Here is a 27435-nt window from a genome sequence, read left to right as displayed (position 1 = left end):
TTGATGAAAACCTGCTCCAGGGGCGCTCAGGACCTCAGACTGGGGTGAAGGTTCACCTTCCAACAGGACAACGACCCTAAGCACACAGCCAAGACAACGCAGGAGTGGCTTCGGGGACAAATCTTGGAATGTCCTTGAGTGGCCCAGCCAGAGCCCGGACTTGAACCCGATCTAACATCTCTGGAGAGACCTGAAAATAGCTGTGCAGGGCAACACTCCCCATCCAACCTGACAGAGCTTGAGAGGATCTGCAGAGAAGAATGGGAGAAACTCCCAAATACAGTTGTGTAGCTTTTAGCATCATACCCAAGAAGACTCGAGGCTGTAATTGCTGGCCAAAGGTGCTTAAACAAAGTACTGAGTAAAGGGTCTGAATACTTATGTAAATGTGATATTTCAGTTTGTTATTTTTAATACATTTGCAAACATTTCTAAAAACCTGTTTTTGCTTTGTTATTAGGGGTATTGTGCTAGATTGATGAGGGGGAAAAACAATTTTATCCATTTTAGAATAAGTCTGTAACGTAACAATGTGGAAAAAGTAAAGGGGTCTAAATACTTTTCCGAATGCACTGTATGCTATTCTTCAGATATACTACATATTCTATCCATATACTGTCCATAATGTATATACATCCCATCATATATATATATATATATATATATATATATGTACTGTATATATACTCGGACATTGCTCATCCTAATATTTATATATTTCTTAATTCCATTATTTTACTTTTTAGATTTGTGTGTATTGTTGTGTATTAGAGATTACTGCACTGTTGGAGCTAGGAACACAAGCATTTCACTACACCCGCAATAACATCTGCTAAATATGTGAATGCGACCAATAAAGTTTTATTTGAAATGTCCTGGTCAGGTCACGTGGTTAGGAATAACTCCAAGCTGATTATGATGCACATGCAGTACCAGCTCACGGGTGCAGATTTACGGGACATTTGGTACTGAAGTGAATACAACAGGTTCACAGCATGTGTGGCAACATTTCTGCTCTCACGGCCGCTACAAGGTCCCCGTTTTACAGCATGTACCTCATTTATAAGAGCTCTGTCTTGTTCATTCCTGTGCCTGAACTAATACCCGTGCCTGCGTGTTAGGGTGTTTGGCGATGACGATGTACACAATGCTGACTTACCATGACAGTTTTATCAACACTGCTGACTTACCATGACAGTTTTGTCAGCATTTCAGTTCTGCCATTGCTTGATATGAAGCTATATCACCTGCATGTTCTTCAAACCCATCTTTTCATTGTTCCTCTTTCGTCTCTTCTATCTGTCTGTGTTCCAGGCTCGACCATCATTCTGAGGAGGAAGTTCTCGGCCTCTCAGTTCTGGGATGAGTGCAGGAAGTACAACGTTACCGTGGTCCAGTACATAGGAGAGGTGTTACGCTACCTCTGCAACACACCCAAGGTAAGCAACCTCAGCTGCAAGCTCTATACAACGGGACCTTCGTTTTGTCATTCATCATTATTACTAGCTTATGACATAGTAATTACGTAGTAGTTGCTGTGGTTCTAGCATCCTGTCCAGGGGGTTTATGACATAGTAATTACATAGTAGTTGCTATGGTTCTAGCATCCTGTCCAGGAGGCTTATGACATAGTAATTCCATAGTAGTTGCTATGGTTCTAGCATCCTGTCCAGGGGGTTTATGACATAGTAATTACATAGTAGTTGCTGTGGTTCTAGCATCCTGTCCAGGGGGTTTATGACATAGTAATTACATAGGAGTTGCTGTGGTTCTAGCATCATGTCCAGGGGGTTTATGACATAGTAATTACATAGGAGTTGCTGTGGTTCTAGCATCATGTCCAGGGGGTTTATGACATAGTAATTACATAGTAGTTGCTGTGGTTCTAACATCCTGTCCAGGGGTTTATGACATAGTAATTACATAGGAGTTGCTGTGGTTCTAGCATCCTGTCCAGGGGTTTATGACATAGTAATTACATAGTAGTTGCTATGGTTCTAGCATCCTGTCCAGGGGGTTTATGACATAGTAATTCCATAGTAGTTGCTATGGTTCTAGCATCCTGTCCAGGGGGTTTATGACATAGTAATTTCATAGTAGTTGCTATGGTTCTAGCATCCTGTCCAGGGGGTTTATTTGCACATCAAGCTGCCTCATGCCACATAAGCAGGAGATATGGACCCTTTCTGTCTCGGACAAGGCTTACATATTCTCTCAGGTACAGGGTATATGGCTGACCAGCCATGTTTTCAGCCATGTTTCAGACAAGGATTTGAAAGTATTTGACATTATATTTTTGACCGAGTGCTGTAGAGTACACACTAATAATAACAACATGCTAGTAGGCCACTTGGCAGCATGCAGGGGCCATGGGGAACCCATGCGGGGCCATGCTGGAATCAAACTCCACTTCCTGGTGTTTCCATGTGGGGGCCATGCTGGAATCAAACTCCACTTCCTGGTGTTTCCCATGTGGGGGCCATGCTGGAATCAAACCCCACTTCCTGGTGTTTCCCATGTGGGGGCCATGCTGGAATCAAACCCCACTTCCTGGTGTTTCCCATGGGGGCCATGCTGAATCAAACTCCACTTCCTAGTGTTTCCATGCAGGGGCCATGCTGGAATCAAACTCACTTCCTGGTGTTTCCCATGCGGGGGCCATGCTGGAATCAAACTCCACTTCCTGGTGTTTCCATGGGGCCATGCTGGAATCAAACATCATCTCTGGTGTTTCCCATGTGGGGGCCATGCTGCAATCAAACATCACATCTCTGGTGTTTCCCATGTGGGGGCCATGCTGCAATCAAACATCACATCTCTGGTGTTTCCCATGCAGGGGCCATGGTGGAATCAAACTTCACATCTCTGGTGTTTCCCATGCAGGGGCCATGGTGGAATCAAACTTCACATCTCTGGTGTTTCCGGCAGCATCCATGCTCTAACCCACTGAGCTATGGTGAACCCAAGTGTTGGACTAGTGTTACAGACTAGTGTCACAGACTTGTGTCACAGACTAGTGTTACAGACTAATGTCACAGACTAGTGTCACAGACTAGTGTCACAGACTAGTGTTACCGACTAGTGTCACAGACTAGTGTTATAGACTAGTGTCACAGACTAGTGTCACAGACTAGTGTCACAGACTAGTGTTACCGACTAGTGTTACAGACTAGTGTTACAGACTAGTGTTACAGACTAGTGTCACAGACTTGTGTCACAGACTAGTGTCACAGACTAGTGTCACAGACTAGTGTCATAGACTAGTGTCATAGACTAGTGTCACAGACTAGTGTCACAGACTAGTGTTACCGACTAGTGTTACAGACTAGTGTTACAGACTAGTGTCACAGACTAGTGTCACAGACTAGTGTTACCGACTAGTGTCACAGACTAGTGTTATAGACTAGTGTCACAGACTAGTGTCACAGACTAGTGTTACAGACTAGTGTTACCGACTAGTGTTATAGACTAGTGTCACAGACTAGTGTTACCGACTAGTGTTACCGACTAGTGTCACAGACTAGTGTTGCAGACTAGTGTTGCAGACTAGTGTTACAGACTAGTGTTACAGACTAGTGTCACAGACTAGTGTTACAGACTAGTGTCACAGACTAGTGTCACAGACTAGTGTTACAGACTAGTGTCACAGACTAGTGTCACAGACTAGTGTTACAGACTAATGTCACAGACTAGTGTCACAGACTAGTGTCACAGACTAGTGTTACAGACTAATGTCACAGACTAGTGTCACAGACTAGTGTTACAGACTAGTGTCACAGACTAGTGTCACAGACTAGTGTCACCGACTAGTGTCACAGACTAGTGTTATAGACTAGTGTCACAGACTAGTGTCACAGACTAGTGTCACAGACTAGTGTTACCGACTAGTGTTACAGACTAGTGTTACAGACTAGTGTTACAGACTAGTGTCACAGACTAGTGTCACAGACTAGTGTTACAGACTAGTGTTACAGACTAATGTCACAGACTAGTGTCACAGACTAGTGTTACAGACTAGTGTTACAGACTAGTGTTACAGACTAGTGTCACAGATTAGTGTTCCAGACTAGTGTCACAGACTAGTGTCACAGACTAGTGTTACAGACTAGTGTCACAGATTAGTGTCACAGACTAGTGTCACAGATTAGTGTCACAGACTAGTGTCACAGACTAGTGTCACAGACTAGTGTTACCGACTAGTGTTACAGACTAGTGTCACAGACTAGTGTCACAGACTAGTGTTACCGACTAGTGGCACAGACTAGTGTTTTACTGACTAGTGTCACAGACTAGTGTTATAGACTAGAGTCACAGACTAGTGTCACAGACTATTGTTACAGACTAGTGTCACAGACTAGTGTTACAGACTAGTGTTACAGACTAGTGTTACAGACTAGTGGCACAGACTAGTGGCACAGACTAGTGTTTTACTGACTAGTGTCACAGACTAGTGTTATAGACTAGAGTCACAGACTAGTGTCACAGACTAGTGTCACAGACTATTGTTACAGACTAGTGTCACAGACTAGTGTTACCGATTAGTGTCACAGACTAGTGTTACAGACTAGTGTTACAGACTAGTGTCACAGACTAGTGTTACAGACTAGTGTCACAGACTAGTGTTACAGACTAGTGTTACAGACTAGTGTTACAGACTAGTGTCACAGACTAGTGTCACAGACTAGTATAACAGACTAGTGTACAGACTAATGTCACAGACTAGTGTCACAGACTAGTGTCACAGACTAGTGTTACAGACTAGTGTCACAGACTAGTGTCACAGACTAGTGTCACAGACTAGTGTTACAGACTAGTGTTACAGACTAATGTCACAGACTAGTGTCACAGACTAGTGTTACAGACTAGTGTCACAGACTAGTGTCACAGATTAGTGTTCCAGACTAGTGTCACAGACTAGTGTCACAGACTAGTGTTACAGACTAGTGTCACAGATTAGTGTCACAGACTAGTGTCACAGATTAGTGTCACAGACTAGTGTCACAGACTAGTGTCACAGACTAGTGTTACCGACTAGTGTTACAGACTAGTGTCACAGACTAGTGTCACAGACTAGTGTTACCGACTAGTGGCACAGACTAGTGTTTTACTGACTAGTGTCACAGACTAGTGTTATAGACTAGAGTCACAGACTAGTGTCACAGACTAGTGTTACAGACTAGTGTTACAGACTAGTGTCACAGACTAGTGTTACAGACTAGTGTTACAGACTAGTGTTACAGACTAATGTCACAGACTAGTGTCACAGACTAGTGTTACAGACTAGTGTTACAGACGAATGTCACAGACTAGTGTCACAGACTAGTGTTACAGACTAGTGTCACAGACTAGTGTCCCAGAATAGTGTCACAGACTAGTGTCACAGACTAATGTCACAGACTAGTGTCAAAGACTAGTGTCACAGACTAGTGTTACAGACTAGTGTTACAGACTAGTGTTACAGACTAGTGTCACAGACTAGTGTTACAGACTAGTGTTACAGACTAGTGTTACAGACTAATGTCACAGACTAGTGTCACAGACTAGTGTTGCAGACTAGTGTCACAGACTAGTGTCCCAGAATAGTGTCACAGACTAGTGTCACAGACTAATGTCACAGACTAGTGTCAAAGACTAGTGTCACAGACTAGTGTTACAGACTAGTGTTACAGACTAGTGTTACAGACTAGTGTCACAGACTAGTGTTACAGACTAGTGTTACAGACTAGTGTTACAGACTAATGTCACAGACTAGTGTCACAGACTAGTGTTACAGACTAGTGTCACAGACTAGTGTCCCAGAATAGTGTCACAGACTAGTGTCACAGACTAATGTCACAGACTAGTGTCACAGACTAGTGTCACAGACTAGTGTTACAGACTAGTGTTACAGACTAGTGTTACAGACTAGTGTCACAGACTAGTGTTACAGACTAGTGTTACAGACTAGTGTTACAGACTAATGTCACAGACTAGTGTCACAGACTACTGTTACAGACTAGTGTTACAGACTAGTGTCACAGATTAGTGTTCCAGACTAGTGTCACAGACTAGTGTCACAGACTAGTGTCACAGACTAGTGTTACAGACTAGTGTCACAGACTAGTGTCACAGACTAGTGTCACAGACTAGTGTTACAGACTAGTGTCACAGACTAATGTCACAGACTAGTGTTACAGACTAATGTCACAGACTAGTGTCATAGACTAGTGTTACCGACTAGTGTCACAGACTAGTGTCACAGACTAGTGTCACAGACTAGTGTCACAGACTAGTGGCACAGACTAGTGTTACAGACTAATATCACAGACTAGTGTCATAGACTAGTGTTACCGACTAGTGTCACAGACTAGTGTCCCAGAATAGTGTCACAGACTAGTGTCACAGACTAATGTCACAGACTAGTGTCACAGACTAGTGTCACAGACTAGTGTTACAGACTAGTGTTACAGACTAGTGTTACAGACTAGTGTCACAGACTAGTGTTACAGACTAGTGTTACAGACTAGTGTTACAGACTAATGTCACAGACTAGTGTCACAGACTAGTGTTACAGACTAGTGTTACAGACTAATGTCACAGACTAGTGTCACAGACTAGTGTTACAGACTAGTGTCACAGACTAGTGTCCCAGAATAGTGTCACAGACTAGTGTCACAGACTAATGTCACAGACTAGTGTCAAAGACTAGTGTCACAGACTCAGTGTTACAGACTAGTGTTACAGACTAGTGTTACAGACTAGTGTCACAGACTAGTGTTACAGACTAGTGTTACAGACTAGTGTTACAGACTAATGTCACAGACTAGTGTCACAGACTAGTGTTACAGACTAGTGTCACAGACTAGTGTCCCAGAATAGTGTCACAGACTAGTGTCACAGACTAATGTCACAGACTAGTGTCACAGACTAGTGTCACAGACTAGTGTTACAGACTAGTGTTACAGACTAGTGTTACAGACTAGTGTCACAGACTAGTGTTACAGACTAGTGTTACAGACTAGTGTTACAGACTAATGTCACAGACTAGTGTCACAGACTACTGTTACAGACTAGTGTTACAGACTAGTGTCACAGATTAGTGTTCCAGACTAGTGTCACAGACTAGTGTCACAGACTAGTGTCACAGACTAGTGTTACAGACTAGTGTCACAGACTAGTGTCACAGACTAGTGTCACAGACTAGTGTTACAGACTAGTGTCACAGACTAGTGTCACAGACTAGTGTTACAGACTAATGTCACAGACTAGTGTCATAGACTAGTGTTACCGACTAGTGTCACAGACTAGTGTCACAGACTAGTGTCACAGACTAGTGTCACAGACTAGTGGCACAGACTAGTGTTACAGACTAATATCACAGACTAGTGTCATAGACTAGTGTTACCGACTAGTGTCACAGACTAGTGTCACAGACTAGTGTCACAGACTAGTGGCACAGACTAGTGTTACAGACTAGTGTTACAGACTAGTGTCACAGACTAGTGTTACAGACTAGTGTTACTGACTAGAGTCACAGACTAGTGTCACAGACTAGTGTCACAGACTATTGTTACAGACTAGTGTTACAGACTAGTGTCACCGACTAGTGTCACAGACTAGTGTTACAGACTAGTGTCACAGACTAGTGTCACAGACTAGTGTTACAGACTAGTGTTACAGACTAGTGTCACAGACTAGTGTCACAGACTAGTGTTACAGACTAGTGTCACAGACTAGTGTCACAGACTAGTGTCACAGACTAGTGTTACAGACTAGTGTTACCGAGTAGTGTCCCAGACTCCCAGACTAGTATTACAGATTAGTGTTACAGACTAGTGTCCCAGACTAGTGTCCCAGCCTAGTGTCCCAGCCTAGTGTTACAGACTAGTGTTACAGACTAGTGTCCCAGCCTAGTGTTACAGACTAGTGTTACAGACTAGTGTCACAGACTAGTGTTACAGACTAGTGTGACAGACTAGTTTGACAGACTAGTGTTACAGACTAGTGTTACAGACTAGTGTCACAGACTAGTGTTACCGACTAGTGTCACAGACTAGTGTCACAGACTAGTGTTACAGACTAGTGTCACAGACTAGTGTCACAGACTAGTGTCACAGACTAGTGTGACAGACTAGTTTGACAGACTAGTGTTACAGACTAGTGTTACAGACTAGTGTCACAGACTAGTGTTACAGACTAGTGTTACCGACTAGTGTCACAGACTAGTGTTACAGACTAGTGTTACAGACTAGTGTCACAGACTAGTGTCACAGACTAGTGTCACAGACTAGTGTTACAGACTAATTTCACAGACTAGTGTCACAGACTACATTTTACATTTTAGTCATTTAGCAGACGCTCTTATAGTGTTACAGACTAGTAAAGCCAGGTGTGGTTTACTCCCAGACTTTGTGGCGCGAACTGCTGCTTCTGTTTGTCCAATCAGACCGAGACCCCTCTCGGCCACTTCCAAAACTCTCCAGCTAGGTTGTCTTACAACCCGGCCACAGCTATGGCGGCGGAAATAGAAGCCATCATTAAGATTCACTGTGTCACCTTACTGTTATCAATATCACTGACCTGGAATGTTCTAAGGTGATATTTTCTATTGAGTTGGATTGAATCCAGACAGATGATCGAGTTCAACATTTCATCGATAGGTTAGGTTTCAATCTGGATATTATAGTAGCAGATGTTTCTCATGTGCCTCTTTTTTGTTTTTTTTTACGGTAAAAATATGCAGGCGGTTATGAGAGACGCCATTTTATGGAAGATGCCATCACCTTGTATTTTCTGGACTAGGCTACATGCAGGCAGTTCTGTCTTCTTCTCATCACCAAATCTCCCAAAAGGAGCCTTTCCCCAAAATGTATGGGGGGAGACTTAAAATACTTTTCTGACCAGCATCCCATTGACCGCTCAACTAGCCCAAACCCTAACCATAACCCTAACCCTAACCCTAACCCTAACCCTAACCCTAACCCTAACCTTTACCTTTACCTTAACCCTAACCCTAACCCTAACTCTTACCCTAACTCTAACCCTAACCCTAACCCTAACTCCAACCCTAAACTAATTTGAACCAATTCAGAAATGAAATATTGGTTTGCACGTCATCCACGTCCCCTTACTTGTTATGTCATATTTCAGGGCCCTGAAAGGCGTGTCCTGGAGAGCAATGTAAACATTCTGTGTTCCGCCATTGAAACTGAACCCCTCTCCACGTACAGACACACCATGTGACCCTCACACAGCCTAGTGGTCTAGAGTTGCATCTGAAATGGCACCCTATTCCCTATATAGTTTCACCAGGGCAAAAGTAGTGGACTACAGTATGTAGGGAATAGGGTGCCATTTAGGACCCACCCTCGTGGTTCTGATCTGGTGGTCCTCTCGGAATAGCTAGTGGCCTTTACTTAGGAACTCTACCATGTGGAATGACAGTCAGTGGTAGGCTGAGGCTTGGGCTGGGGCTGGGGCTGAGGCTGGGGCTGAGGCTGGGGCTGAGGCTGGGGCTGAGGCTGAGGCTGGGGCTGGGGCTGAGGCTGGGGCTGAGGCTTGGGCTGAGGCTGAGGCTGAGGCTGGGAAACCATATCTCTGCGTCAGGGAAGGGGAATGTAATCATATATTGCGGGTCATGTATTCGAACCTTTCATTGGATAGTTCAAAATAATGTTAGATTAGAATGTTATAGAACGTTAGGTTAGAATGTTATAGAATGTTAGGTTAGAATGTTAATAGAACCTAATAGAATGTTAGGTTAGAATGTTATAGAATGTTAGGGTTAGAATGTTATAGAATGTTAGGTTAGAATGTTAATAGAACCTAATAGAATGTTAGGTTAGAATGTTATAGAATGTTAGGTTAGAATGTTATAGAATGTTAGGTTAGAATGTTAATAGAACCTAATATAATGTTAGGTTAGAATGTTAAAGAATGTTAGGTTAGAATGTTAATAGAACCTAATAGAATGTTAGGTTAGAATGTTATAGAATGTTAGGTTAGAATGTTATAGAATGTTAGGTTAGAATGTTAATAGAACCTAATAGAATGTTAGCTTACAATGTTAGTTTTCATTTCAGTTGTTTCCAAATGACTTTTGGAACTGAATGTACTGTACCTACATATACTGTAGAATGTATAGAAAATTAAAGATATTGAAAGGTATTGAAAAGGGAAAGATATTGAAAGGTATTGAAAAGGAAAGATATTGAAAGGTATTGAAAAGGAAAGATATTGAAAGGTATTGAAAAGGAAAGATATTGAAAGGTATTGAAAAGGAAAGATATTGAAAGGTATTGAAAAGGAAAGATATTGAAAGGTATTGAAAAGGAAAGATATTGAAAGATATTGAAAAGGAAAGATATTGAAAGGTATTGAAAAGGAAAGATATTGAAAGGTATTGAAAAGGAAAGATATTGAAAGGTATTGAAAAGGAAAGATATTGAAAGGTATTGAAAAGGAAAGATATTGAAAGGTATTGAAAAGGAAAGATATTGAAAGATATTGAAAAGGAAAGATATTGGAAGGTATTGAAAAGGAAAGATATTGAAAGATATTGAAAAGGAAAGATATTGAAAGGTATTGAAAAGGAAAGATATTGAAAGGTATTGAAAAGGAAAGATATTGAAAGGTATTGAAAAGGAAAGATATTGAAAGGTATTGAAAAGGAAAGATATTGAAAGGTATTGAAAAGGAAAGATATTGAAAGGTATTGAAAAGGAAAGATATTGAAAGATATTGAAAAGGAAAGATATTGAAAGGTATTGAAAAGGGAAAGATATTGGAAGGTATTGAAAAGGGAAAGATATTGGTTGCCTGACGACTTAAACTGAATTGTTCCGCTGCCCTGTGTTCGCTACATACTTCAGTCTGAGACTGCCATCGCTCAAGTCGTTTGTGGTGACGTCAAAATGAGGGGTGTTGTACAAAACAAAGTCATCAGCGATTGGATCATCTCTAACCAATCAGAGTATCAATGCCAATTACGCATTTTCAAAACGTAGCTTTATCCACGTGTGTTCTGTCTCTGGCCCAACCCATTGGTTTCTGGGACCAATCAGAAAGTTTAGAATGTGTTTGCGTTCTAGAAATTGACAGGGAGGTACTCAGATCCAGACTCATCGCAGAGAAGAAACGAACGTCCGTGGGCGTGGCCTAGCGTTTGGCCAGTGCAAGGAGTTTGGGAAGCCAGGCAAAGATATTGGTACTTTAAGGTTTTGATTTTCATTCTGAAAACAATTTTTGACGGCAAGGTCGTACTGAGGTTACATGATTTCCATTTGAGTTGTTTTTAAAATGTCTGTTTTACTGCCTGGAACTCAAACCAACAGGATATTTTCCAGGTATTGGTAATACACTATATGGCTGTTCAAATGAAAATCAGAATTAGAAAAACATTATTGTTCACCCAATGAGTAAATGTGTGTTTGTCTTCACAATAACATGATTGACATAAAAATAAAAAATAAACATTGAAAAGATGAATGTTTCTGTTTTCTCCCAACGTTCCAGAGAGACAACGACAGAGAGCACAAAGTCAGGCTGGCCATTGGTAACGGTGTGAGAGCAGAGATATGGAAGGAGTTCCTCAACCGCTTTGGGAACATGGACGTGAGGGAGTTTTATGCTTCAACTGAGGGCAACGTGGGATTCGTCAACTACACCGGGAAGATAGGAGCTATCGGACGAGTCAACTACCTACACCGGGTAAGGACTGACTCCTGAACAGCCCTGACTCCTGGGGCCAGGATTCATAATGCCTCTCAGAGTAGGAGTGCTGATCTCGGATCAGGTCCCCCCTGTTCATTAAATATTATTCATTATGATCTAAAAGGTCAAACTGATCCTAGACCAGTGCTCTTTACTCTGAGACACTTTATGAATAAGGGGCCTGAAGATCTGACTTCTAAGAACCAGGGTTGGGGACAATTCCATTTAATATCAGTTACTGAATTGAAATGGAATTGACCCCAACTCTACTGAGATATCATGCTTCGCTCTACATTTACATTACATTTTAGTCATTTAGAAAACTCTCTTATCCAGACTCACTTACAGTTAGTAACGTTTATCTTAGGATAGCTAGATACTTTTATTTGTATTAAATTGGTAAAGGTTTTACGTTGTAGAAAATGTACATTGGACATTTTACCAGGTCCGAAAATCAACTGAAATACCGTGCCTTTATCACAGTGATGTCTCTCCTGTCCCTCTTATAGAAGCTGTTTCACTATGTTCTGATCATGATGTCTCTCCCTCTTATAGAAGCTGTTTCACTATGTTCTGATCATGATGTCTCTCCCTCTTATAGAAGCTGTTTCACTATGTTCTGATCATGGTGTCTCTCCCTCTTATAGAAGCTGTTTCACTATGTTCTGATCATGATGTCTCTCCCTCTTATAGAAGCTGTTTCACTATGTTCTGATCATGGTGTCTCTCCCTCTTATAGAAGCTGTTTCACTATGTTCTGATCATGGTGTCTCTCCCTCTTATAGAAGCTGTTTCACTATGTTCTGATCATGGTGTCTCTCCCTCTTATAGAAGCTGTTTCACTATGTTCTGATCATGATGTCTCTCCGCCTCTTATAGAAGCTGTTTCACTATGTTCTGATCATGGTGTCTCTCCCTCTTATAGAAGCTGTTTCACTATGTTCTGATCATGATGTCTCTCCCTCTTATAGAAGCTGTTTCACTATGTTCTGATCATGGTGTCTCTCCCTCTTATAGAAGCTGTTTCACTATGTTCTGATCATGGTGTCTCTCCCTCTTATAGAAGCTGTTTCACTATGTTCTGATCATGGTGTCTCTCCCTCTTATAGAAGCTGTTTCACTATGTTCTGATCATGGTGTCTCTCCCTCTTATAGAAGCTGTTTCACTATGTTCTGATCATGATGTCTCTCCTGTCCCTCTTATAGAAGCTGTTTCACTATGTTCTGATCATGGTGTCTCTCCCTCTTATAGAAGCTGTTTCACTATGTTCTGATCATGATGTCTCTCCCTCTTATAGAAGCTGTTTCACTATGTTCTGATCATGGTGTCTCTCCCTCTTATAGAAGCTGTTTCACTATGTTCTGATCATGGTGTCTCTCCCTCTTATAGAAGCTGTTTCACTATGTTCTGATCATGGTGTCTCTCCCTCTTATAGAAGCTGTTTCACTATGTTCTGATCATGGTGTCTCTCCCTCTTATAGAAGCTGTTTCACTATGTTCTGATCATGGTGTCTCTCCCTCTTATAGAAGCTGTTTCACTATGTTCTGATCATGATGTCTCTCCCTCTTATAGAAGCTGTTTCACTATGTTCTGATCATGGTGTCTCTCCCTCTTATAGAAGCTGTTTCACTATGTTCTGATCATGATGTCTCTCCTGTCCCTCTTATAGAAGCTGTTTCACTATGTTCTGATCATGGTGTCTCTCCCTCTTATAGAAGCTGTTTCACTATGTTCTGATCATGGTGTCTCTCCCTCTTATAGAAGCTGTTTCACTATGTTCTGATCATGGTGTCTCTCCCTCTTATAGAAGCTGTTTCACTATGTTCTGATCATGGTGTCTCTCCCTCTTATAGAAGCTGTTTCACTATGTTCTGATCATGATGTCTCTCCCTCTTATAGAAGCTGTTTCACTATGTTCTGATCATGATGTCTCTCCCTCTTATAGAAGCTGTTTCACTATGTTCTGATCATGATGTCTCTCCCTCTTATAGAAGCTGTTTCACTATGTTCTGATCATGGTGTCTCTCCCTCTTATAGAAGCTGTTTCACTATGTTCTGATCATGATGTCTCTCCCTCTTATAGAAGCTGTTTCACTATGTTCTGATCATGGTGTCTCTCCCTCTTATAGAAGCTGTTTCACTATGTTCTGATCATGATGTCTCTCCTGTCCCTCTTATAGAAGCTGTTTCACTATGTTCTGATCATGATGTCTCTCCCTCTTATAGAAGCTGTTTCACTATGTTCTGATCATGGTGTCTCTCCCTCTTATAGAAGCTGTTTCACTATGTTCTGATCATGGTGTCTCTCCCTCTTATAGAAGCTGTTTCACTATGTTCTGATCATGATGTCTCTCCCTCTTATAGAAGCTGTTTCACTATGTTCTGATCATGGTGTCTCTCCCTCTTATAGAAGCTGTTTCACTATGTTCTGATCATGATGTCTCTCCCCTCTTATAGAAGCTGTTTCACTATGTTCTGATCATGATGTCTCTCCCTCTTATAGAAGCTGTTTCACTATGTTCTGATCATGGTGTCTCTCCCTCTTATAGAAGCTGTTTCACTATGTTCTGATCATGGTGTCTCTCCTCTTATAGAAGCTGTTTCACTATGTTCTGATCATGATGTCTCTCCCTCTTATAGAAGCTGTTTCACTATGTTCTGATCATGATGTCTCTCCCTCTTATAGAAGCTGTTTCACTATGTTCTGATCATGATGTCTCTCCCTCTTATAGAAGCTGTTTCACTATGTTCTGATCATGGTGTCTCTCCCTCTTATAGAAGCTGTTTCACTATGTTCTGATCATGGTGTCTCTCCTGTCCCTCTTATAGAAGCTGTTTCACTATGTTCTGATCATGGTGTCTCTCCCTCTTATAGAAGCTGTTTCACTATGTTCTGATCATGGTGTCTCTCCTGTCCCTCTTATAGAAGCTGTTTCACTATGTTCTGATCATGGTGTCTCTCCCTCTTATAGAAGCTGTTTCACTATGTTCTGATCATGATGTCTCTCCCTCTTATAGAAGCTGTTTCACTATGTTCTGATCATGGTGTCTCTCCCTCTTATAGAAGCTGTTTCACTATGTTCTGATCATGATGTCTCTCCCTCTTATAGAAGCTGTTTCACTATGTTCTGATCATGATGTCTCTCCCTCTTATAGAAGCTGTTTCACTATGTTCTGATCATGATGTCTCTCCCTCTTATAGAAGCTGTTTCACTATGTTCTGATCATGGTGTCTCTCCCTCTTATAGAAGCTGTTTCACTATGTTCTGATCATGGTGTCTCTCCCTCTTATAGAAGCTGTTTCACTATGTTCTGATCATGGTGTCTCTCCCTCTTATAGAAGCTGTTTCACTATGTTCTGATCATGATGTCTCTCCCTCTTATAGAAGCTGTTTCACTATGTTCTGATCATGATGTCTCTCCTGTCCCTCTTATAGAAGCTGTTTCACTATGTTCTGATCATGATGTCTCTCCCTCTTATAGAAGCTGTTTCACTATGTTCTGATCATGATGTCTCTCCCTCTTATAGAAGCTGTTTCACTATGTTCTGATCATGATGTCTCTCCCTCTTATAGAAGCTGTTTCACTATGTTCTGATCATGGTGTCTCTCCCTCTTATAGAAGCTGTTTCACTATGTTCTGATCATGGTGTCTCTCCTGTCCCTCTTATAGAAGCTGTTTCACTATGTTCTGATCATGATGTCTCTCCCTCTTATAGAAGCTGTTTCACTATGTTCTGATCATGGTGTCTCTCCCTCTTATAGAAGCTGTTTCACTATGTTCTGATCATGGTGTCTCTCCCTCTTATAGAAGCTGTTTCACTATGTTCTGATCATGATGTCTCTCCTGTCCCTCTTATAGAAGCTGTTTCACTATGTTCTGATCATGGTGTCTCTCCCTCTTATAGAAGCTGTTTCACTATGTTCTGATCATGGTGTCTCTCCGTCCCTCTTATAGAAGCTGTTTCACTATGTTCTGATCATGATGTCTCTCCCTCTTATAGAAGCTGTTTCACTATGTTCTGATCATGATGTCTCTCCCTCTTATAGAAGCTGTTTCACTATGTTCTGATCATGGTGTCTCTCCCTCTTATAGAAGCTGTTTCACTATGTTCTGATCATGATGTCTCTCCTTCCTCTTATAGAAGCTGTTTCACTATGTTCTGATCATGGTGTCTCTCCCTCTTATAGAAGCTGTTTCACTATGTTCTGATCATGGTGTCTCTCCTCTTATAGAAGCTGTTTCACTATGTTCTGATCATGATGTCTCTCCCTCTTATAGAAGCTGTTTCACTATGTTCTGATCATGATGTCTCTCCCTCCCTCTTATAGAAGCTGTTTCACTATGTTCTGATCATGATGTCTCTCCCTCTTATAGAAGCTGTTTCACTATGTTCTGATCATGGTGTCTCTCCCTCTTATAGAAGCTGTTTCACTATGTTCTGATCATGGTGTCTCTCCCTCTTATAGAAGCTGTTTCACTATGTTCTGATCATGATGTCTCTCCCTCTTATAGAAGCTGTTTCACTATGTTCTGATCATGGTGTCTCTCCCTCTTATAGAAGCTGTTTCACTATGTTCTGATCATGATGTCTCTCCTCCCTCTTATAGAAGCTGTTTCACTATGTTCTGATCATGATGTCTCTCCCTCTTATAGAAGCTGTTTCACTATGTTCTGATCATGGTGTCTCTCCCTCTTATAGAAGCTGTTTCACTATGTTCTGATCATGATGTCTCTCCCTCTTATAGAAGCTGTTTCACTATGTTCTGATCATGATGTCTCTCCTGTCCCTCTTATAGAAGCTGTTTCACTATGTTCTGATCATGGTGTCTCTCCCTCTTATAGAAGCTGTTTCACTATGTTCTGATCATGGTGTCTCTCCTGTCCCTCTTATAGAAGCTGTTTCACTATGTTCTGATCATGATGTCTCTCCCTCTTATAGAAGCTGTTTCACTATGTTCTGATCATGATGTCTCTCCTCTTATAGAAGCTGTTTCACTATGTTCTGATCATGGTGTCTCTCCCTCTTATAGAAGCTGTTTCACTATGTTCTGATCATGGTGTCTCTCCCTCTTATAGAAGCTGTTTCACTATGTTCTGATCATGGTGTCTCTCCCCTCTTATAGAAGCTGTTTCACTATGTTCTGATCATGGTGTCTCTCCCTCTTATAGAAGCTGTTTCACTATGTTCTGATCATGGTGTCTCTCCCTCTTATAGAAGCTGTTTCACTATGTTCTGATCATGGTGTCTCTCCCTCTTATAGAAGCTGTTTCACTATGTTCTGATCATGATGTCTCTCCCTCTTATAGAAGCTGTTTCACTATGTTCTGATCATGGTGTCTCTCCCTCTTATAGAAGCTGTTTCACTATGTTCTGATCATGATGTCTCCTTCCCTCTTATAGAAGCTGTTTCACTATGTTCTGATCATGATGTCTCTCCCTCTTATAGAAGCTGTTTCACTATGTTCTGATCATGATGTCTCTCCCTCTTATAGAAGCTGTTTCACTATGTTCTGATCATGATGTCTCTCCTGTCCCTCTTATAGAAGCTGTTTCACTATGTTCTGATCATGATGTCTCTCCCTCTTATAGAAGCTGTTTCACTATGTTCTGATCATGGTGTCTCTCCCTCTTATAGAAGCTGTTTCACTATGTTCTGATCATGATGTCTCTCCTTCCCTCTTATAGAAGCTGTTTCACTATGTTCTGATCATGGTGTCTCTCCCTCTTATAGAAGCTGTTTCACTATGTTCTGATCATGATGTCTCTCCCTCTTATAGAAGCTGTTTCACTATGTTCTGATCATGGTGTCTCTCCCTCTTATAGAAGCTGTTTCACTATGTTCTGATCATGGTGTCTCTCCCTCTTATAGAAGCTGTTTCACTATGTTCTGATCATGGTGTCTCTCCCTCTTATAGAAGCTGTTTCACTATGTTCTGATCATGGTGTCTCTCCTCTCTTATAGAAGCTGTTTCACTATGTTCTGATCATGATGTCTCTCCCTCTTATAGAAGCTGTTTCACTATGTTCTGATCATGGTGTCTCTCCCTCTTATAGAAGCTGTTTCACTATGTTCTGATCATGATGTCTCTCCCTCTTATAGAAGCTGTTTCACTATGTTCTGATCATGGTGTCTCTCCCTCTTATAGAAGCTGTTTCACTATGTTCTGATCATGGTGTCTCTCCCTCTTATAGAAGCTGTTTCACTATGTTCTGATCATGGTGTCTCTCCCTCTTATAGAAGCTGTTTCACTATGTTCTGATCATGGTGTCTCTCCTGTCCCTCTTATAGAAGCTGTTTCACTATGTTCTGATCATGATGTCTCTCCCTCTTATAGAAGCTGTTTCACTATGTTCTGATCATGATGTCTCTCCTGTCCCTCTTATAGAAGCTGTTTCACTATGTTCTGATCATGATGTCTCTCCCTCTTATAGAAGCTGTTTCACTATGTTCTGATCATGGTGTCTCTCCCTCTTATAGAAGCTGTTTCACTATGTTCTGATCATGGTGTCTCTCCCTCTTATAGAAGCTGTTTCACTATGTTCTGATCATGATGTCTCTCCCCTCTTATAGAAGCTGTTTCACTATGTTCTGATCATGGTGTCTCTCCTGTCCCTCTTATAGAAGCTGTTTCACTATGTTCTGATCATGATGTCTCTCCCTCTTATAGAAGCTGTTTCACTATGTTCTGATCATGGTGTCTCTCCTGTCCCTCTTATAGAAGCTGTTTCACTATGTTCTGATCATGGTGTCTCTCCCTCTTATAGAAGCTGTTTCACTATGTTCTGATCATGGTGTCTCTCCCTCTTATAGAAGCTGTTTCACTATGTTCTGATCATGGTGTCTCTCCTGTCCCTCTTATAGAAGCTGTTTCACTATGTTCTGATCATGATGTCTCTCCCTCTTATAGAAGCTGTTTCACTATGTTCTGATCATGGTGTCTCTCCTGTCCCTCTTATAGAAGCTGTTTCACTATGTTCTGATCATGGTGTCTCTCCCTCTTATAGAAGCTGTTTCACTATGTTCTGATCATGGTGTCTCTCCCTCTTATAGAAGCTGTTTCACTATGTTCTGATCATGATGTCTCTCCCTCTTATAGAAGCTGTTTCACTATGTTCTGATCATGGTGTCTCTCCTGTCCCTCTTATAGAAGCTGTTTCACTATGTTCTGATCATGGTGTCTCTCCCTCTTATAGAAGCTGTTTCACTATGTTCTGATCATGGTGTCTCTCCCTCTTATAGAAGCTGTTTCACTATGTTCTGATCATGGTGTCTCTCCCTCTTATAGAAGCTGTTTCACTATGTTCTGATCATGGTGTCTCTCCCTCTTATAGAAGCTGTTTCACTATGTTCTGATCATGGTGTCTCTCCCTCTTATAGAAGCTGTTTCACTATGTTCTGATCATGATGTCTCTCCCTCTTATAGAAGCTGTTTCACTATGTTCTGATCATGGTGTCTCTCCCTCTTATAGAAGCTGTTTCACTATGTTCTGATCATGGTGTCTCTCCTGTCCCTCTTATAGAAGCTGTTTCACTATGTTCTGATCATGGTGTCTCTCCCTCTTATAGAAGCTGTTTCACTATGTTCTGATCATGGTGTCTCTCCCTCTTATAGAAGCTGTTTCACTATGTTCTGATCATGGTGTCTCTCCCTCTTATAGAAGCTGTTTCACTATGTTCTGATCATGGTGTCTCTCCCTCTTATAGAAGCTGTTTCACTATGTTCTGATCATGGTGTCTCTCCTGTCCCTCTTATAGAAGCTGTTTCACTATGTTCTGATCATGGTGTCTCTCCCTCTTATAGAAGCTGTTTCACTATGTTCTGATCATGGTGTCTCTCCTGTCCCTCTTATAGAAGCTGTTTCACTATGTTCTGATCATGATGTCTCTCCCTCTTATAGAAGCTGTTTCACTATGTTCTGATCATGGTGTCTCTCCCTCTTATAGAAGCTGTTTCACTATGTTCTGATCATGGTGTCTCTCCCTCTTATAGAAGCTGTTTCACTATGTTCTGATCATGGTGTCTCTCCCTCTTATAGAAGCTGTTTCACTATGTTCTGATCATGGTGTCTCTCCCTCTTATAGAAGCTGTTTCACTATGTTCTGATCATGGTGTCTCTCCCTCTTATAGAAGCTGTTTCACTATGTTCTGATCATGGTGTCTCTCCCTCTTATAGAAGCTGTTTCACTATGTTCTGATCATGATGTCTCTCCCTCTTATAGAAGCTGTTTCACTATGTTCTGATCATGGTGTCTCTCCCTCTTATAGAAGCTGTTTCACTATGTTCTGATCATGGTGTCTCTCCCTCTTATAGAAGCTGTTTCACTATGTTCTGATCATGGTGTCTCTCCCTCTTATAGAAGCTGTTTCACTATGTTCTGATCATGGTGTCTCTCCCTCTTATAGAAGCTGTTTCACTATGTTCTGATCATGGTGTCTCTCCCTCTTATAGAAGCTGTTTCACTATGTTCTGATCATGATGTCTCTCCCTCTTATAGAAGCTGTTTCACTATGTTCTGATCATGATGTCTCTCCCTCTTATAGAAGCTGTTTCACTATGTTCTGATCATGGTGTCTCTCCCTCTTATAGAAGCTGTTTCACTATGTTCTGATCATGGTGTCTCTCCCTCTTATAGAAGCTGTTTCACTATGTTCTGATCATGGTGTCTCTCCCTCTTATAGAAGCTGTTTCACTATGTTCTGATCATGGTGTCTCTCCCTCTTATAGAAGCTGTTTCACTATGTTCTGATCATGGTGTCTCTCCTGTCCCTCTTATAGAAGCTGTTTCACTATGTTCTGATCATGGTGTCTCTCCCTCTTATAGAAGCTGTTTCACTATGTTCTGATCATGGTGTCTCTCCCTCTTATAGAAGCTGTTTCACTATGTTCTGATCATGATGTCTCTCCCTCTTATAGAAGCTGTTTCACTATGTTCTGATCATGGTGTCTCTCCCTCTTATAGAAGCTGTTTCACTATGTTCTGATCATGGTGTCTCTCCTGTCCCTCTTATAGAAGCTGTTTCCTTATGCTCTGATTAAATACGACACAGAGAGAGATGAACCAATCAGAGACTCTACCGGACTGTGTGTAGAAGCTCCTAAAGGTGAGATACTCTTTCATAGGTGTGTTAGTGTTGGGCAGGAACAAAAGCCTGCACCCACTGTACTGTAGCTCTCCAGGGCTGGAGTTGGAGGCTCGTTCTGTACTGTTTATTCATTTATTAATTGCTTTTATTCAACCAGGGAGGTTATTGTGGTCACATTCTGGTTTACAATCATGACCTGAAAATCACACAGATCTCAATGTATATTATGCTATTCATGTGTGTGTGTATGGCCCTTTCCCTAAGGCAGAGACTGTGTAGGTCTACATTATGGTGTGTGTGTCTTCCTGAAGGTGAGACAGGACTGTTGGAGTAGGTCTACATTATGGTGTGTGTGTCTTCTGAAGGTGAGACAGGTTTGGGTGTAGTCACATTATGGTGTGTGTGTCTTCCTGAAGGTGAGACAGGACTGTTGGGTGTAGGTCTACATTATGGTGTGTGTGTCTTCCTGAATAGAAACTGTTGGAGTAGGTCTACATTATGGTGTGTGTGTCTTCCTGAAGGTGAGACAGGACTGTTGGGTGTAGGTCTACATTATGGTGTGTGTGTCTTCCTGAAGGTGAGACAGGACTGTTGGGTGTAGGTCTACATTATGGTGTGTGTGTCTTCCTGAAGGTGAGACAGGACTGTTAGTTTACATTATGGTGTGTGTGTCTTCCTGAAGGTGAGACAGGACTGTTGGTGTCGAAGATCACAGACATCGCTCCTTTTGTTGGATACGCTAAGAACAGCCAGCAGACAGAGAAGAAGAGACTGAGAGACGTGTTTCAGAAAGGAGATCTGTACTTTAACAGTGGAGACCTGCTGAAGATAGACCAGGACAACTTTATTTACTTTCAGGATCGAGTCGGAGATACATTCAGGTACATATCCTGACCTACAGTATGACTTTCCAAATATATGGAACCATATTCTATTATATTCTATGATATTATATTGACTGGAGTTGTATTGACCCCTACAGGTGGAAGGGATAGAACATATTCTATTATATTGACTGGAGTTGTATTGACCCCTACAGGTGGAAGGGAGAGAACGTGGCCACAACTGAAGTAGCTGACATCCTCACCCTGATAGACTTTGTCCAAGAGGCGAATGTCTACGGCGTCCAAGTACCAGGTAAATCTAACCCTAACCTTAATCCAAGTACCAGGTAAATCTAACCCTTACCTTAATCCAAGTACCAGGTAAATCTAACCCTTACCTTAATCCAAGTACCAGGTAAATCTAACCCTTACCTTAATCCAAGTACCAGGTAAATCTAACCCTAACCTTAATCCAAGTACCAGGTAAATCTAACCCTTACCTTAATCCAAGTACCAGGTAAATCTAACCCTAACCTTAATCCAAGTACCAGGTAAATCTAACCCTAACCTTAATCCAAGTACCAGGTAAATCTAACCCTAACCTTAATCCAAGTACCAGGTAAATCTAACCCTAACCTTAATCCAAGTACCAGGTAAATCTAACCCTAACCTTAATCCAAGTACCAGGTAAATCTAACCCTTACCTTAATCCAAGTACCAGGTAAATCTAACCCTAACCTTAATCCAAGTACCAGGTAAATCTAACCCTTACCTTAATCCAAGTACCAGGTAAATCTAACCCTAACCTTAATCCAAGTACCAGGTAAATCTAACCCCTAACCTTAATCCAAGTACCAGGTAAATCTAACCCCAACCTTAATCCAAGTACCAGGTAAATCTAACCCTAACCTTAATCCAAGTACCAGGTAAATCTAACCCTTACCTTAATCCAAGTACCAGGTAAATCTAACCCTAACCTTAATCCAAGTACCAGGTAAATCTAACCCTTACCTTAATCCAAGTACCAGGTAAATCTAACCCTAACCTTAATCCAAGTACCAGGTAAATCTAACCCTAACCTTAATCCAAGTACCAGGTAAATCTAACCCTAACCTTAATCCAAGTACCAGATAAATCTAACCCTTACCTTAATCCAAGTACCAGGTAAATCTAACCCTAACCTTAATCCAAGTACCAGGTAAATCTAACCCTTACCTTAATCCAAGTACCAGGTAAATCTAACCCTAACCTTAATCCAAGTACCAGGTAAATCTAACCCTAACCTTAATCCAAGTACCAGGTAAATCTAACCCTAACCTTAATCCAAGTACCAGGTAAATCTAACCCTAACCTTAATCCAAGTACCAGGTAAATCTAACCTTTACCTTAATCCAAGTACCAGGTAAATCTAACCCTAACCTTAATCCAAGTACCAGGTAAATCTAACCCTTACCTTAATCCAAGTACCAGGTAAATCTAACCTAACCTTAATCCAAGTACCAGGTAAATCTAACCCTAACCTTAATCCAAGTACCAGGTAAATCTAACCCTAACCTTAATCCAAGTACCAGATAAATCTAACCCTTACCTTAATCCAAGTACCTGGTAAATCTAACCCTTACCTTAATCCAAGTACCAGGTAAATCTAACCCTAACCTTAATCCAAGTACCAGGTAAATCTAACCCTAACCTTAATCCAAGTACCAGGTAAATCTAACCCTTACCTTAATCCAAGTACCAGGTAAATCTATCCCTTACCTTAATCCAAGTACCAGGTAAATCTAACCCTAACCTTAATCCAAGTACCAGGTAAATCTAACCCTTACCTTAATCCAAGTACCAGGTAAATCTAACCCTTACCTTAATCCAAGTACCAGGTAAATCTAACCCTAACCTTAATCCAAGTACCAGGTAAATCTAACCCTTACCTTAATCCAAGTACCAGGTAAATCTATCCCTAACCTTGATCCAAGTACCAGGTAACCTTAACTCGAACGCAAACAGTGGCAATTGGACCTAAGCCTTCCAACACGTTGTCCCAAACAAACAAATCTAGAAAAATAACAGAAACATAGCATCACTTATTGCACCCAACTAAATGAAACAGGCCTGAGGCCGAGCCATGCTTGGGGCTGCCACTCACACAGAGGCAGCGCCCTCGTGGATAATGCTACCAACAACCACAACCACGCTGCTTACACAGCCTGTGGTAGCCTGACGCCATCACTATCACACTATCACCACGACAACAACAGTGACACATCAGAGGATGTGTGTTTGACAGGCTGGTGATGCTGAAAGGACAGTGACTGTAATATGCAGCGCCCACGTAGGAGAGAACACACATAGGGTTTATAGAAAGAGAGCAGTCACACTCAACATGGTGTAAAACAAAACAAAATCCCCCCCAAAATCTGTTAGTTTAAGCTAGAGATATCTTGCATTGGATGGGTCTCAATCCACCACATCCGCCGATGTCACACTCCCGCATCTGCGGTGAAAGGTGACAGAGCTAGAGCGGTGTTTGCCAGACCATGAGACATCCCGAAGATCGGCCTTCTCACAAAATCGTCTGTAGCGTCCGAACGGTTTGGCCAACAAACTATTACGAAAGATGAGACTCTCACAAATACGATGGTGTTCTCTGTTTCGCTCTATGACCCCCACAGGTCCCCGGTACCAGTTGAAAAGATGAAGGAAGGTATTAATGGAGACTGTTTACTGCCAAAAATAAGGGGTTAAATACATGTAATAAAAAATAAAACAAATGTTTCGTGATCTTTCTTATATCTCTCAGATATAGGACAGACACTTCAGAACAAACTTCCTTTTGTTGTCTTTTAGGGACTATCTGTTGTTCCATGTAGTGAATCTGTTAGTCAATGTGTTTGTATGGGCTAATAGCAGTAAGGACAAATTCAATTTTTTTTATACTTCAAGGGGTCTTAAAATTCAAAATCAAATAACTAAATAATCCTTAGTATGACCTTCTTAAAACAATTCCATATAGCTTAGTAGAAAGCTCAGGTGCATCCTGTTTCCATTGATCATCCTTGAGATGTTTCTACAACTTGATTAGAGTCCACCTGTGGTAAATTCAATTGATTGGACATGATTTGGAAAGGCACGAACCTGTCCATATAAGGTCCCACAGTTGACAGTGCATGTCAGAGCAAAAACCAAGCCATGAGTTCGAAGGAATTGTCTGTAGAGCTCCAAGACAGGATTGTGTCAAGGCACATATCTGGGGAAGGGAAACAAAACATTTCTGCAGCATTGAAGGTTCCCAAGAACACAGTAGCCTCCATCATTCTTAAATGGAAGAAGTTTGAAACCACCAAGACTCTTCCTAGAGCTGGCCGCCCAGCCAAACTGAGCAATTGGAGGAGAAGGGCCTTGGTCAGGGAGGTGACCAAGAACCCGATGGTCACTCTGACAGAGCTCCAGAGTTATTCTGTGGAGATGGGAGAACCTTCCAGAAGGACAACCATCTCTGTAGCACTCTACCAATCAGGCCTTTATGGTGGAGTGGCCAGATGGAAGCCACTCCTCAGTAAAAGGCACATGACAGCTCGCTTGGAGTTTGCCAAAAGGCACCTAAAGGACTCTCAGACCATGAGAAACAAGATTCTCTGGTCTGATGAAACCAAGATTGAACTCTTTGGCCTGAATGCCAAGTGTAACGTCTGGGGGGATAAGGCTGTATCTTAACAAATTAAAGTCAAGGGGTCAGAATACTATCCAAATACACTGCAAAAAGCCAGTAGGTCCCAGTCATAAGAATACAAAAACACAACCATTAGGCTAAGCATTTCCCAATCGAAATGTACAACAATCACTTCCCATTGCAAACATCTTTTTCACATTCAGCACACAAAGTAACCGGTGCTCTAAAGTTTAACCGGTGCTCTAAAGTTTAACTGGTGCTCTAAAGTTTAACTGGTGCTCTAAAGTTTAACTGGTGCTCTAAAGTTTAACTGGTGCTCTAAAGTTTAACTGGTGCTCTAAAGTTTAACCGGTGCTCTAAAGTTTAACTGGTGCTCTAAAGTTTAACTGGTGCTCTAAAGTTTAACTGGTGCTCTAAAGTTTAACCGGTGCTCTAAAGTTTAACTGGTGCTCTAAAGTTTAACTGGTGCTCTAAAGTTTAACTGGTGCTCTAAAGTTTAACTGGTGCTCTAAAGTTTAACCGGTGCTCTAAAGTTTAACTGGTGCTCTAAAGTTTAACCGGTGCTCTAAAGTTTAACTGGTGCTCTAAAGTTTAAAAACTGCAACAATGTTTCGCAGACGTTCTTTTCAACGCAATAGCTAAAAACAGCAAGCGAGCTGATATAAGAACCACTGTTCCACTCACCAGACGATGATCATTTGAAACTTAACTTCTTGTTGAAAGTTTGAGTGGAATTATCTTCTGGTGTTTGTTTCATTAGTCCACTGTTGATACAGTCCCAAAATGTTTTGCATGTCAGCAATCAAGTTTAAAATAACTTTAAAATACAGAAAGTGTCACAGTATGATGCGTTCTGATTGTTTAGTTGTTGGAATGAGTGATTGTTGCGTTCTGATTGTTCAGTTGTAGGAATGAGTGATTGTTGCGTTCTGATTGTTTAGTTGTTGGAATGAGTGATTGTTGTGTTCTGTCTCCAAGGCCACGAGGGAGGATTGGAATGGCTGCCGTCACGGTGAAGGAGGGAGAACAGTTTGATGGCAACAAAACGTTCAGCCATGTAGCCAGCTACTTACCGGCGTATGCACGGCCACGCTTCATACGCATTCAGGTAACTATTGAAAAGTATTTCTTCTTACATTACGTTATTAATTGTAGACTATTCATATTATTATTTATTAGAAAGTAGAATCAACATTTTTGCTTTTGTCTCAACCTACCGGTTGAAAAATGGAGCATATATCAGAGTGTGTGTGGACCAATGTTCCCTCTAAGCTGCGGGCAGGCGCGCAGTAGCCCAGAGACTACCATGCAGTAGCCCAGAGACTACCATGCAGTAGCCCAGAGACTACCGCACAGTAGCCCAGAGACTACCGCGCAGCTCCCAGGACTACCATGCAGTAGCCCAGAGACTACCATGCAGTAGCCCAGAGACTACCATGCAGTAGCCCAGAGACTACCATGCAGTAGCCCAGAGACTACCGCACAGTAGCCCTGAGACTACCATGCAGTAGCCCAGAGACTACCATGCAGTAGCCCAGAGACTACCATGCAGCTCCCGGGACTACCATGCAGTAGCCCAGAGACTACCATGCAGTAGCCCTGAGACTACCATGCAGTAGCCCAGAGACTACCATGCAGTAGCCCTGAGACTACCATGCAGTAGCCCAGAGACTACCATGCAGTAGCCCAGAGACTACCATGCAGCTCCCGGGACTACCATGCAGTAGCCCAGAGACTACCATGCAGCTCCCGGGACTACCATGCAGTAGCCCAGAGACTACCATGCAGTAGCCCAGAGACTACCATGCAGTAGCCCAGAGACTACCATGCAGTAGCCCAGAGACTACCATGCAGTAGCCCAGAGACTACCGCGCAGTAGCCCAGAGACTACCGCGCAGTAGCCCAGAGACTACCATGCAGTAGCCCAGAGACTACCATGCAGTAGCCCAGAGACTACCATGCAGCTCCCGGGACTACCATGCAGTAGCCCAGAGACTACCATGCAGTAGCCCAGAGACTACCATGCAGTAGCCCAGAGACTACCATGCAGTAGCCCAGAGACTACCATGCAGCTCCCGGGACTACCATGCAGTAGCCCAGAGACTACCATGCAGTAGCCCAGAGACTACCATGCAGTAGCCCAGAGACTACCATGCAGTAG

At 41.9% G+C, this 27435-nt stretch overlaps 1 pseudogene; it reads left to right on the top strand.

Moving 5' to 3' along the window:
* Positions 1 to 27435, top strand: part of LOC123485270 — a 46539-nt pseudogene that overhangs the window by 17322 nt on the left and 1782 nt on the right.

Source organism: Coregonus clupeaformis, unplaced genomic scaffold (assembly GCF_020615455.1).
Source record: "Coregonus clupeaformis isolate EN_2021a unplaced genomic scaffold, ASM2061545v1 scaf0641, whole genome shotgun sequence".
NCBI lineage: Eukaryota > Metazoa > Chordata > Actinopteri > Salmoniformes > Salmonidae > Coregonus > Coregonus clupeaformis.
Note: the sequence above shows the minus strand (reverse complement) of the source record. Positions and strands in the feature narration are given on the sequence as shown.